The sequence below is a fragment of the Halictus rubicundus genome, chromosome 10 (assembly GCF_050948215.1).
Source record: "Halictus rubicundus isolate RS-2024b chromosome 10, iyHalRubi1_principal, whole genome shotgun sequence".
Classification (NCBI taxonomy): Eukaryota; Metazoa; Arthropoda; class Insecta; order Hymenoptera; family Halictidae; genus Halictus; species Halictus rubicundus.
The window spans coordinates 9,149,696-9,162,526 of NC_135158.1; positions in this window are offsets into that span (position 1 = coordinate 9,149,696).

The window sequence follows — 12,831 nt, forward strand, 5'->3', positions numbered from 1 at the left end:
CTGTTTTAACTCCAAAATGAAACATTTCTTCCGACCTAGAATATTGCCCTTCTATGTATATTTTTTTCATGTTATACATACGAAAATAGTGCAACTCGTACAATATCGAAATGTTCAGTAATTTATTAAATACAAATAAATGTAATAATGTAAACAATATCTTTAGTGGTTCCTTGCAGGCACCATTCGAGGCTAAGGCATATTAAATTTTGTCTTCATTATAGGCACAGTAATAGGGCCCCTCGCCCTATAATACATATCTTCCAAAAAATTAGTAAAAGTGGAAACTATAAAATAGAATTATTAGAATATCTCCTACTAAAAAAGAAAAATTAAGCTCCCCTCGCTTAAGCTCTTAACCGACCCTCACAATTTTTCTGCACTTCTTTCGCAGATGAAATAGTGACGGGAAAAAGCTATTCCTCTCTCGTCAAAAAGAAACTAGCTACAAATCTGCTTCCAAAAGCTACGTAACTACCAAGCAATGGATTGACCCGAGCAAACATTATCCCCACCTCTCCCCTGAATCCCGTGACAGGCCATTTTGAATAATAGATACAATAACCTCGCAAAACACAGCAGCAAACATTCGAAGCCCTGTCTACTTTCCGTTACCAATGGTCCGGGGTTCGGTGTGACAGGTGGGCTGAATTTTTCATACATCGATAATGGGATACACGAAATCTCCAGACTGCGGTCTCTCGGCGGCATTCATTCGTCGTGCTCGCGCAAATGTTTGTCTGCGGTCTCGGGGACATCGTTGGACGCCCGGGCATCGAGGCGGGCAGAGATGACATTATCGGGCTCCGGGAATTTTCACTTATTGTTCCGCACGCACGTGTGTACACGGACCGCGCGGGTAGCAACGCGTGCACAGCATCATCCCGTTATCATCGGTATTCATGGCCTCCCTTCTGTTCGACGCTCGCCGTCTCGCGGATTTATATTTATGTACCGTCGAACGCTGGGTATTTCTGACTTCGTTTTTGCAATCGATCGTTAATGTCACGCCCAATCTACAAGCGGCTGCCAGTGCCGCCGTTTACCGTTGTCAGTCCGACATTACTCGGATTGCCAGCGCACGCGAAACGGACACGAGGATCCACCGCGACGGGATTTAACGCGCTCGTTTTTCAACGTTCGATAGCCGACGGACGTTTCTCCGCGGTTTTTTCTATTATCCGCGCGAGAGTTAATTAGTGAAACGTTCGCGAGCCTATTGTCCGGATCGCGAGCACGGCCGATTGACAGAGTTTTAACCCCTTGTCTTGCGTCGGCGGCGCTACCGGGACAATTGGACTTGACGAACGCGAATCTTGATTACAGTGGCTGCAGAGACATTTTATTTTATCTAGACCTCCCGAGAATGCTGTATTATTTTCGACAAATTTTTCTTCGCAGATGTTACGAACATCCTTCAGGCTTCTTTGGGCCAGCCTGTGTAACGACGCGCGGTGCTATTAATTAGCGAGAATGATCCTTGAAATTCAGGATAGAGTTGGGTTGGAACGAAAGGTTTTTCAATTAAAATTCGTAGATTTATTTAATATCATATTTTCGAATCTGTTCTGTTACTTCGATTTTTCAGGTAACCTGTGTGAATTTTAATTTAATAATTTGGTGAACACTCTTTGCAAAATGAATTGATGAAAGATTTGGAAATTGCAGATGGAAAGTCTGCACGGTTCTCGGATGGGTTCGTTGAAACGGTGTAATGAGAAAGGACGTCATTGCTGTCTGGACACCTAAGCATCTACTTACGGTACACAACTAGCGCGAAGCTCGCAGCAACCAAGAAACAAGGTCAGACCGGATTCACAGTGTGTCCCAGTTAAACGTGACCATCCGAAATATCTCCGTTGCTTTTAACGATACACGAGAATGGTAGTCGGGTCATCCTTTATGTTAATTTTCTAGCTGTCCTGCAGTGGTTCGTGTACGGAATTCGCCTCTGCGATACTGAACTCTGGCTCGTATACTAAACGACAATCTTAATTGTTGATGCCACACAGTCTCTGGACCTTTTCGGTCCACAATGTTCCTTCTGAAATTCTCTTTTGTTTAGCGAGTCCACGCGAGCAGTTTATCTTTGTTACAAAAATTTAAAAGGTAGCTGTGACCGCGACTTTGGAGTTTCACAAATAGAACAATTATTGAAATTGAATTTTACTAGAAATTGAAATTCAATTCAACACATAGAAATTCGATTTATATCTGAAAAAAAATGTTTCTTCAACGTTTACCGTGATTTGAGGTTCACAGTTGCTAGCAGAATACCCCGGATTCAACCTAAACCTCCAGACAAGGGAAAAAGAAAAACCAGGATCGCATTTAATCGTTTCATCCGACTAGGATACTTGAAAGCTCGCTCCCCGATTCTCCCAGCTCCAAGGAATTTTTCTTTTGGTCATTTTCTTAGCTGATATGGATTACTCGAACGCAACCAGTGGAACTAACCCTTATGAGTTAGATAACATTGATTGTGACTTAGGGCTGGACCCCGACCCGAGGAGCACTCGGACGATTAGCTATATCTCCGGTAGCAAAACGATGAGCAAAACCTCGAGCGAAGGCGAACGAGTAGGATAAATCGCAGTGATAGCTTCGTGTAATCTATTTCAGCTAGGAAATGCTACGAAGAAAAATCTCCTGCAGCCAGAATAGGGGGTAAGGGACCCAATTACTGCGCCTATTGAAGAGTCATTAAATTTTTTCCATTAAAATCAGTTAATACAAACGAAAGAATCTTTACCGCTCAGAGTGAAAACAGTCAGTAGTCAGACATATGAAGACCGGAAACCTTATTACTCGACTGCACATTTCATGTATTATTCTATAAAGATATTAACAGGACTTAAGAATACTGTTATAGATTATTTTCAAAGATTTTAAATTAACGGACGAAGGAATATATTTTTATTTTAAATACGTTTCTCACAGATGACTCGGAAACTTCTTATTCTGCGCAAAGATCGACACAATCACAACCGCCGTGCTTCGCGATGGCAATATCAATATGCTAACAGCAGAACCGCCATTAACCCCTCGGAATCGATTCGCTCGGCAAGTTTCGATCGCCGCAACAACTTTACAAAGCTGCAGCACCGTTATGCCAGTTTCCCAGCCCCCGGCGGCCGAAGCATCGAAAATCATAAACCCTGAAAATTACCGTCACTTCATGGCTCCGCGATCATCTGTTAACCGTGGAATTCTGATCGAGCGAAGGACAATAACACAGCCGCAAAGGCTTAACAAGCACGAATGGATCCCGAGAGGTATAGTGGTAATGAAGAGCTACAGAGGGAGGGGAACGGCGGGGGTGAGTGTCCGGGGGAGGGGGATTAAAGGAAGATAACTGCATCGTAATCTCCAATCTGAAGTTCCCCACGGGAAATACCGGTGGTGCTCGCGACGTACATGTAGAGAAAGGAAGGAATTACATTCTAAAAAGCTTTCGTGAACCATCCGCTCTCGACTCCGTCCAACCCCCACCTCTCGAGCCACCCCCGGCCGCCCTTCTTCGACGAACCTTTTTCCGTTGGTGGGTAATTTCCGCGTGTTCCTACCGTCTCGGATTTTCCGTCACTCCGGCTAGAGGGTAACCGTGCAGGTGCACGGAATTCGACGAGTTTCCCCCGGGAGTCCGAATATAAACCGCCCCTCAAAAAGATACCTCACGTGTGCGCAGTTTTTGAGAATTTATTGCACCAAATGGATGGGAACAACGTCCTTGCAATTCCGAGGCTATTTCGCCACACTATCGGAGTAAATAAGTATATTTTTTTGTAGTTAAAAAGAATTATGCACGACACAGTCATAATAGCTTATATGTAGCCCGACGTCAAGGTACATCTAAGCCTGATATAAACGAAAATGAATTTTTCGGAATTTATTCTAATCAATGGATCGAACTAACCTGTCTGAAATTTTGCAGCTATTTTACAACAATATTACAGTAACTGAGAATATATTTTTTTTAGTTCAGAACAGCTATGTGTAAGCGAGATAACTTACACATAGCCCCCATGGTCAGAGAATTGTTTTAGGCTGATGTCAATTGACGAAAGTGAAGGGATTCTTGGGAATTTATTGTGACTGATCAGTTGAACCAGTATTTTTGAAATTTGGTGGCTGTTTTACCACAGTATCGAAGTAACTAAGTTAATTTTTGCTAGTCGAAAATAGCTATACCTAAAGCAGTTACAATAACTGAATTATAACTTAACCTTAACTTAAACATAGCCACTTAAGTAAATTTTTGTGTGCCATCTTTCTGACTGTAACTTCTGAACATGGTCTCCGGTGAGACAGGTCAGGGGACCGCTTGCATTATTTCATGCAGTCACGACGAATCATGCTCAGAAACACGAAGGAGAATGCCAGTCGTAAAAATTTTATTACGACCCCTTGATTGATGGCCGTAAACACTCGCATTTTCAGTTGTATCTTTCTGTTAACAGTTCCGAATGAAAATCTACCTGTTAAAAGTTTCGATTAAAATTCAATGAGACGCAACTGGCAACATAATAATTTCTGGTTCGCGCAGCGATCGTACACGTCTTATTGCAGCGGGGGAATTGATATGCGCCTTGTAAGCATAAATTGCCGTCCTACGCGGCGGTATTATTGCATTTCTGACAATTCTAATTGTTCGAGCTTAGGTTCGTATCGCCGGGTGCATTTCGGCCGACTCTTTGTTACGCGTCCCGCCGTTTCGCGCATAGTTTATGGGGCGAAGTTATCCCATTTATTCCCCGCCGGAGACACAAGGACAATGTTGGCTTTTCGCCGATGCTTATGCGTTTACGATCACGCCGGTAGTAATGACACAATGCGCATATTAAAGCGCGCTCACTTACAGCTTAGTGCACCGGTGCAGCGCAGAAATTCCCCCGATAACTAAATTAAGCGATACGCAGAACCGATCCGAAACGACGGAAGGGAACATCGTTTCGCCGTCGATGGCCACTTATTATTCAAACAATAACGCTCCACGGCTCCGGCCTCGTTCAATTTCGCCGAATTTCCGGGCGAAAAGTGAAAACAGACTGGCTGTGGTCAGACACGAAAGCGGGAAGCGGGCCAGAAAATGGTACAAATATTACAAGCATTCGAGATCGCATTGTTTTCAATCGATTGTAATTGTCGTAAATGACTTTATAAATAATCCAGTGATTAAACGGGAGACACTGAAAGTCAACAGGACATAATAGCAATTGAACTCTTAGCGACAGGCTCCGGCGAGGCTGTTTGATCGCGTGCTCCCGCTACAATCGAGTATAAGGAACTTTCATCGACGATTACCACGAGGACGAAGACCTCATTTTCTAGAACGTACTTACGTTCCAAGTTTATGCGGGGTGTAAATCGTTCCGTGACTACCTTGTACCAGCTTTCCCGCTGTCAAATCATCCCTCCAAGACCAGTAAACCCTGAATATCTACGACGTGCAACGACCTCCGGACCAGCTCTACAAAGACGACGCGTAGGCAGTAAAACGTGAAATATTAAATCCGTTCCCACTCAAACGGCGCCATCCCCTAATGCCGTGAAGAAGCTAATCGGAACATGAAACCGAAGATGAGGCGTATCAAACTCCGAAATATCGATACGCTCGCCCGGAACAAGTTGAATCAAGTTTGAAGGGAGCATTACACGAAAAAGTGCTAGAGCGTCTTCGGATCATACCGGAGACAGAACGTCTTTGGGAATTTATTACAGGAAAACGAAACGACGTGGAGATAAAACACTATTCGCAATGCGTTCAAACATGATTGAGGGTTATAGACGAATTTTTACAGCTTGCTACAGTTACTGGTACTTAGATGGCATTATTGATCGGCGTCCATTGGCTTGCTGATGAGAAGATCTGCGAAATATACTGTACGAGCAATTTATAATGAGCAATGTTCAATGCAGTATCCAGTAAAAATTAGACTAGAAGAGTATATTGTAAGCGTCTTTCAGATCGTTTACCTTTTCTGTACTAAATTCTCAAAAATGTCCTATCTTTTGTATGTAGAATTCGAAGGACAAGAAGTTTTATAAAAGTTTCCATTAGAAGAAACTCGGATAATGACTCTATTCAACTAACCATAAAAATATTGGTATACTTTATTTTATTTTTGCTATATGATCAGGAATAAAATATGCAATAAAACTTCTAATGGAAACTAGAAAACTAGTTCTATAAAATTTTTAATGGATTAAAAAGAATAGTGCAGAGATAAAACGTTATTTCGCGGTTCAACGAGAATCTAAATCCCATCTATTCACTCTGAGAATGAATTTTTCTACTTCGATTAAGGTTTGACAAATCTACGACAAATCTGTGCTTCGATTTGGGGGCATTTTCACGGTGTCCGGGCGCCATTTGGCTCAGCAGGAAAAAGTCGAATCGAGTGTACGGAGGCGATTTCGGGTAGCAATTCTAAGCCAAGTGTTTTCATAAACACGCGATATCGTTCCCGGCCGATACCGCGCGCTCGCAACCGTTTCCCCGAAAACTTGGGAAACGCTGAATTAATTCTGGAGTCGGTGAACGGCCGCCGGTAATGAGCGTAGACGCCTTTACGGGCGTTTGTTACTCTTGACTGGATAGCTGGGACGGGCAAAATAACCGAAAACAAGGCGGAGAAGCAGAGAGGAGGTGACAACACGACGCGCACGCCGGATGAGACAGAGCAAAGTGGCGTGAAAATAAACTTGGGCGAAAGGAGTTCCGAGGAAGTTTATTGCATACGACCGATTTTCAAGGAAAAGACGAGACAGATGAGCGAGCAGGTTGCCGTCGAGCTCCAACCAAATAAGAAAACGGACCTTTTCCCTCGGTAAAGCCGAGAGACCCGAGAAACTCGCTTTTATTGCGCCATCAATTGTTTAGACGATTTTATTCGCTGACAAACGATTTTTACCGCACGGTTCGTCTTGCTTAAGCAAACTTAAAAGCAAATAAGCTTCGAGTAAAGTAAAAAAATTCGTACTATGTTCTTTTTTTTTTTGTTCATCGGACACCTCCGTGACCCGTACGTATTTTCGCGACGCATTCGAGTCAAATCGATCCGAAGCAGTAAGATAACGAAGCGCAAAGGTTGGCGGCTGTGGAGCCCGGCGAAAGTTTCGATGTCGCGTTACGAGCATCATAACACGTTCGTGAACTTCGTGAACCGACTGTGGGACACACTTAGCAGATAGATTACCATCGCCGTGGAAGCTTAGCCACGAATCCGTGCAAATTGAGCTGCGGAGCGTCCCCCGTCTTAGGAAGCTCGTGTGTCTCCTCTTTGAAATTCCGAAATTCGCGCTCCGCGGGGTGCGAGAACGACCAAGTAAGTGAATCTTCCTCCCTTCTGTCTCTCCTCCCCGTCCTCATCCTCCTGTTCCATCCAACCACCCCTGAACACCCCCGTTCCGTTGCTTAATCGATTATCCGCGCTGTTGTGCGACAAACGTATTCCCCGCGATTACTATAACAGGCTTTCGGCCGCGTTTTAGATAACGCCCATTGACGAAATTACGCTGTTTGCATACCAAACGAAAGTGAAACGACCTACATGCCGGCTCGATACAGATTCACGGATACCCGAAAAAAGTTGACCGAAGAAGCCAACACGATCGTGCTCTAACCTTTTAAACTCTGTTCCCACATCTTCTCTATTTTCTTGGCGAACCGTTTGCCGGGCCAAATAAACCAGTTTTCATTTTATCATACTTCGTAGCCAGCCCGTATACCCTTACACAATCATTAGCGGCCGAATAGTATATTGATTTGATGCATTAACTGTGTATCAACTGTGTATACTTGTGAGTAAGAAAATGATCCTTTGCTTAACTTTTTTAGCAGTTGTTGATAACATTATTCATATGTCGATATTGATTGTATTCTAAATAATTTGTTTATTTGCACGATCCACCTGCACAGTCATTGTGCACAAACGTGAGCCGTAACTACTTTTGCGAATTCATGAAACATAAATGTGAAATTCTCATGAACGTTGTACGGCTGCTTCTTCATTTAATATCCATTTAAATTTAAACTGCACAAGATCACATTGCACAACACGGTTGATTGTTTCTGTTTGCATTACTTTATTAGACCCCGCTTCGGATTGTTTGCATGTTAAAAAGCACCGAACAAATAGCGACATGCTCCTGAATGATCAAGGTGTACATTACCAACGAATAAATGAAAATTTGAAGAGCCGTCGAATTGAAATTAATTTATTAACATTTTATGGTATTATATAAACCTTCTTCTGAAGCGCACTGAAATACCAGCCGCTTTGGGAACACGTCCACGTGCAGAACGCCGGCGAGAGAGTATATAAAAAATATCGAAGTAAATAAAATAAATAAATACGCAGCAAAGGCGGCGGCGGGTATATAAAAATAACGCAAACAGCATTCCTTTGCATGAAAATTTCAAAGCGGTCGCAGAGATGTTAAATTAAGAGCGCCTGCTTTCCGTTCGCCAGTTTGAACTCCATCGATGAAACTTTCACACTAGTTCTATTTTAAGAATTTTTAATTAATCCAACCCTCGTACAACATCGCTCACATGCGACGCTCCCAACTTTTAGTTCGTCGGCAAGACAAACTAATCGTATTTTATTATATCTTTATATTAAAATTCAAAGTCCATGGTAAACTACACATTTAAAAATGACATTTAATTCTCAAACATTAATTAACTGCATGGTGCACTTCACTTTAATATTTACTTCTATATTTACTGCTATAGTGCGTTCCATTTTTAAAATTTTGTTTTATGAAACCCAGTAGAAATTTTGCTACAATATATTGTGATTGCACACTTATTGTTCTATAGTGTATCCCTGTTTTACGAATCATAGAAATGTCCGAATGAACTTGTAAATCATTCGGGCATTTAAAACAATTTACGTTCGTAAGATCGCCGTTACATTCCCTGTTCCCCAGCACTCCGGATTTAATGTTCAAGCAGGAAGTGCAGGTTGAAACCCTAAGCTGGAGTTTTTTCCAGAGGAAATGCTTGTAAGTCGAGTCGCCGGCCGACCATTTTAATTACCGGCCGCGTACAGCACGGAGAAACGGTTACTAGCGAAACGTAATCCGCGTAGTTACAGCCCGCGCTTAATTCTGATATCGACGCCAGCGATACGCAGGATTCGGTGAACTCGTTTAATTCCGCGAAATGGCACCGTTGAATAGGTTTAATCAGTCGGGTCGAAACATTACGATCCTGGCCAGTTAAAAATATTTCATGGGTTACCACGGGCTTCAAACCGTTCGCGCGAATGATTGGCGAGTATTTTTGAAATTCCTGTGCAGAAAGGTCAACGCTCTCAATCTTTATTAATTCGGCGATTTGTATTCGTACTCGATGATTTCACTCTCAAAATTTTTCAATCTTTCTCGGGGCTGTTTCCACGGTATTTTGCAGTTTTGGAAAATCGTTCGAACGATGCTGAAGGCATTGGAAATTTTCTTTGAGGATTACCGCTGCCACAGATTTGAAGATAGACATCTCCCTTTCACAAAAATTATTTAAAATTTGACCATTTTATTGGACTTCGCATGAAAACTGTGGAGGAGGAGGTTGCACGGTTGGGACTTGTACCTCATGTGTATGCGTTTGGTACGCAGAAATAAATTGTTCAACCTTTGTAAACACATTGTAAATTCTTTATCTTAAGAAATTCAAATATTCTATGTTATTCAGCGTAAAAGGTTAGAAAATACGAGAAGAACACAGTGAACGAAATAGTAAGGAACACTTTAGAAATCCATCTTAACGCCTAACATACAGGGTGAGTCAATAAGAACATCTAAAATAATACGAAAGCTTGTATGAATAAATATTTTAAGCGAACCATGTGTTTCAAGAGACTCCGGGCGCGGTTAGCTTGTATTAGATCTGACATTTTGAGGGCACAAGTTATTTCACAAATTAGTCCTTATTAACTGTGATTAGAAACTTTGATCCTTCGCAGAATATCAACAATTTTCCGGGCAAGGGTTTTGTGGGCTAGTCGTTAAATGCGAAGGGCCCCCCGTAAACCTGGAACCGAAGTCCTAAAAGAATCGTTATCGCGCGTCATCCCCGGATTAATGCGAGGGAACCGTTTCGAAAATTCGACGGGCGTGTAACGCGTGGAATATTGCATCGTCCTTGCGGCGCGTCGCCATTGTGCCGGCAGGCGGCTGCAGATTCAATTTCAATTTTACTCTCCGTCGCGATACTTCGTTAAGGGCACTCGTTCGGATCCTTCATGCCCGAAAGAAGTGGTTCGCTCTTCTCTCCTTGACGCAGTCTCAATTCAATTTGAAGCCCGGAGCCCGTTGTCACGGCACGTCGCTTTCGCGGTAACCTCTTCCTCCTCCTCCGAGAGAGAGAGAGAGAGAGAAACAGAGAGAGAGAGAGAGTGAGCATGGCCCGGAAACACTCGTCCGACGAAACTTCGCGGGTAACGCGATTTTCAGGTAAATTTCACTCGTCAACATTGCCATTAGGACAACACGCCATGGCTCTTAGCCGGAGTACTGCGGGATTTAGTCCAAACACGGCTCCTCTGCTACACGGCCGCACTATAGGCCACTTCGGGCTCACCGATGGGAAAAACGTTTGACACCCTCATCGTGTGCGAATTCAGACCCGCCAATTTATCCACGTTCCTACAACAGTGGAAAAAGCATGATTTTCTATCGACAAATTTTTCAAGAATTATTCGAACCCTTCTTTTCAACGTCTCGACAACTCGATCCTTGCTAACTTACTTTATTCCCGTTTCAGAGGATATTTATGCAGAATAGAATATTACTTATATTCTATACACATCTTCATTCATTAATTTTCACCAACTAAAATTTATTAAGAAAAATTTTATAGATTTCCATAGACTTTGTAAATACTAATGTGTGTCCAATCCTCGGGTCGGTGCTGTGACGTAGATCGTGTAGGGCTACCATTTTCTTGTGACCGCGTAGAGAAGCACCCCAGTGGTAGGCGAACTGACTAAGATCGTGTAGCTCCGTTCGGCTTAGATCAAGACTTTACTGTAGTACTTCTTTACTTTCTATGTGCAGCGATTTATTGAACCAAGGTGATACATTAAAATACCTTTACAGGTAAAATACAAACGCATAAAGTGTATCCATAAAATACAGTATAAATACATTTGTGTTTTACCTGAAAGTTTTCTGATCGTTGATGAGACTTGTATTATTTGTTGCGGATCTCCTGTCTCCGTTAATAGACGACGTCTCGTCAACTGGGACTACTCGGAATAATATTTTACAATGAAATTTTCGCGGTTCCGACAGTGCTGTTGATACAATTCGCGCGGTTTCATGATTCATCCTTATGTCCCAGCGTATTACGTCCCATGGAAATTGTACCGAGAACATTGCACGGGGAACTCGCTTGAATAATAATTAGTCGTTAACACAGAACCGTGCGATTAATCACGCAATCGTTCGCGGAGAAAAGAAACGGCCGTACGGAATTTTTCGCGCGGCTGGGAAATCGATGTCAGCGAAATCGCGGAAAATTAAACGCTATATTAGTCAACTAACCGTTGCTATTTCGTTCAGCCAGTCTCCCGTTAATTACGCTGTTCCCATTGTCGCCCGGCAGAGCTATTTTCAAGTAAATGAGAATGCATAGCAGTTTGCGCGTTTAAATGAATTTATTCGTCAGCCGAATAACCGAGACACCGAATCAATATACTCTCAGACAACGACGCGGGATTAGCGAAAACTCGAACGGAATTCGAATCCACCGCCAAACCGGGAATCGAATTTTTCTTAACCGGGAGACCTGCGGGACGCTGAAAATTAAAATTCGAAATTCTACCGCCACACAACATTCTCGAATTTTCTATGGAAAGTTGGGGATTTTGCGTCTCGGGTTTTCTGCCTCGGACGAATAATAATTAGACCGCGGATTTTATGCATTTATGATAACAACGAGATGATGTAATTTAAAACGGTAGCGAGATTTAAAAAGAAGCCCAGAGATTTAAAAGGAATTTCAAAAGGCCAGTAATTATTTTGATGAAATTTTCAGAATACGTATAATTTACGTATTTTGAAACATTTCAATATCGATAAAAAACCAACTTTCAGCATTTTCTCTGGAATTCCGACCAATTCTTCCCGAATTTCTTTTTCACGCCACGTGGGGAACTAATTGTTCAAACTTTTTAAAAACAGTTGTATACTCTAATATTAACACTAGGTTTACGGGGCCCGTCAAAATGGCGGATTCTAGTATTCTTAATTCACAATTATCGAAATTGTGAATATGCAAGAATGAGAAATTATTCAAAATTTATTTCTTTGAGTATATATTGTACAAGAAATGGCTAAAAAAATTGGGATAGATACATTTTCGTTATTTTTGTAAGGTAATGTATAGAATAGGCATATTTAGCGCGCCCGTAAACCTAGTGTTAAAAAAGTCTTTTTAAGAGTGTCCGAATGTTAATAAGAAATAATAAGAGTTAATAAGGTCCTAGCCTAAAATTTGTTTACACTATAGCTGCTCACTCCACAAAGCGAGTGATCTTCCCAGACGAAGAATTTTGTCTCAAAAGCTGTCTAGCTCCGGAGGATTGATGAAACCAGGTGTTCAACGATCTACGAGGAAGGCTAGGGTAAAACGGAGGTCTCGGAGGGCTGAGCGACGTAACATCGAGCCTAATCGATCGTCTGAGCGTGACACGTGTTGGAGCATTTAAGATCGCGAGGACTTTAAGACCAGCAGCGGCGAGGAATCCTGGCGGGGCGTCGCGACGAGGGTAAAAAAAAGGCGCGGGAGGAAGGAGGGTGGCCGGTTAATGGAAAGAAGTG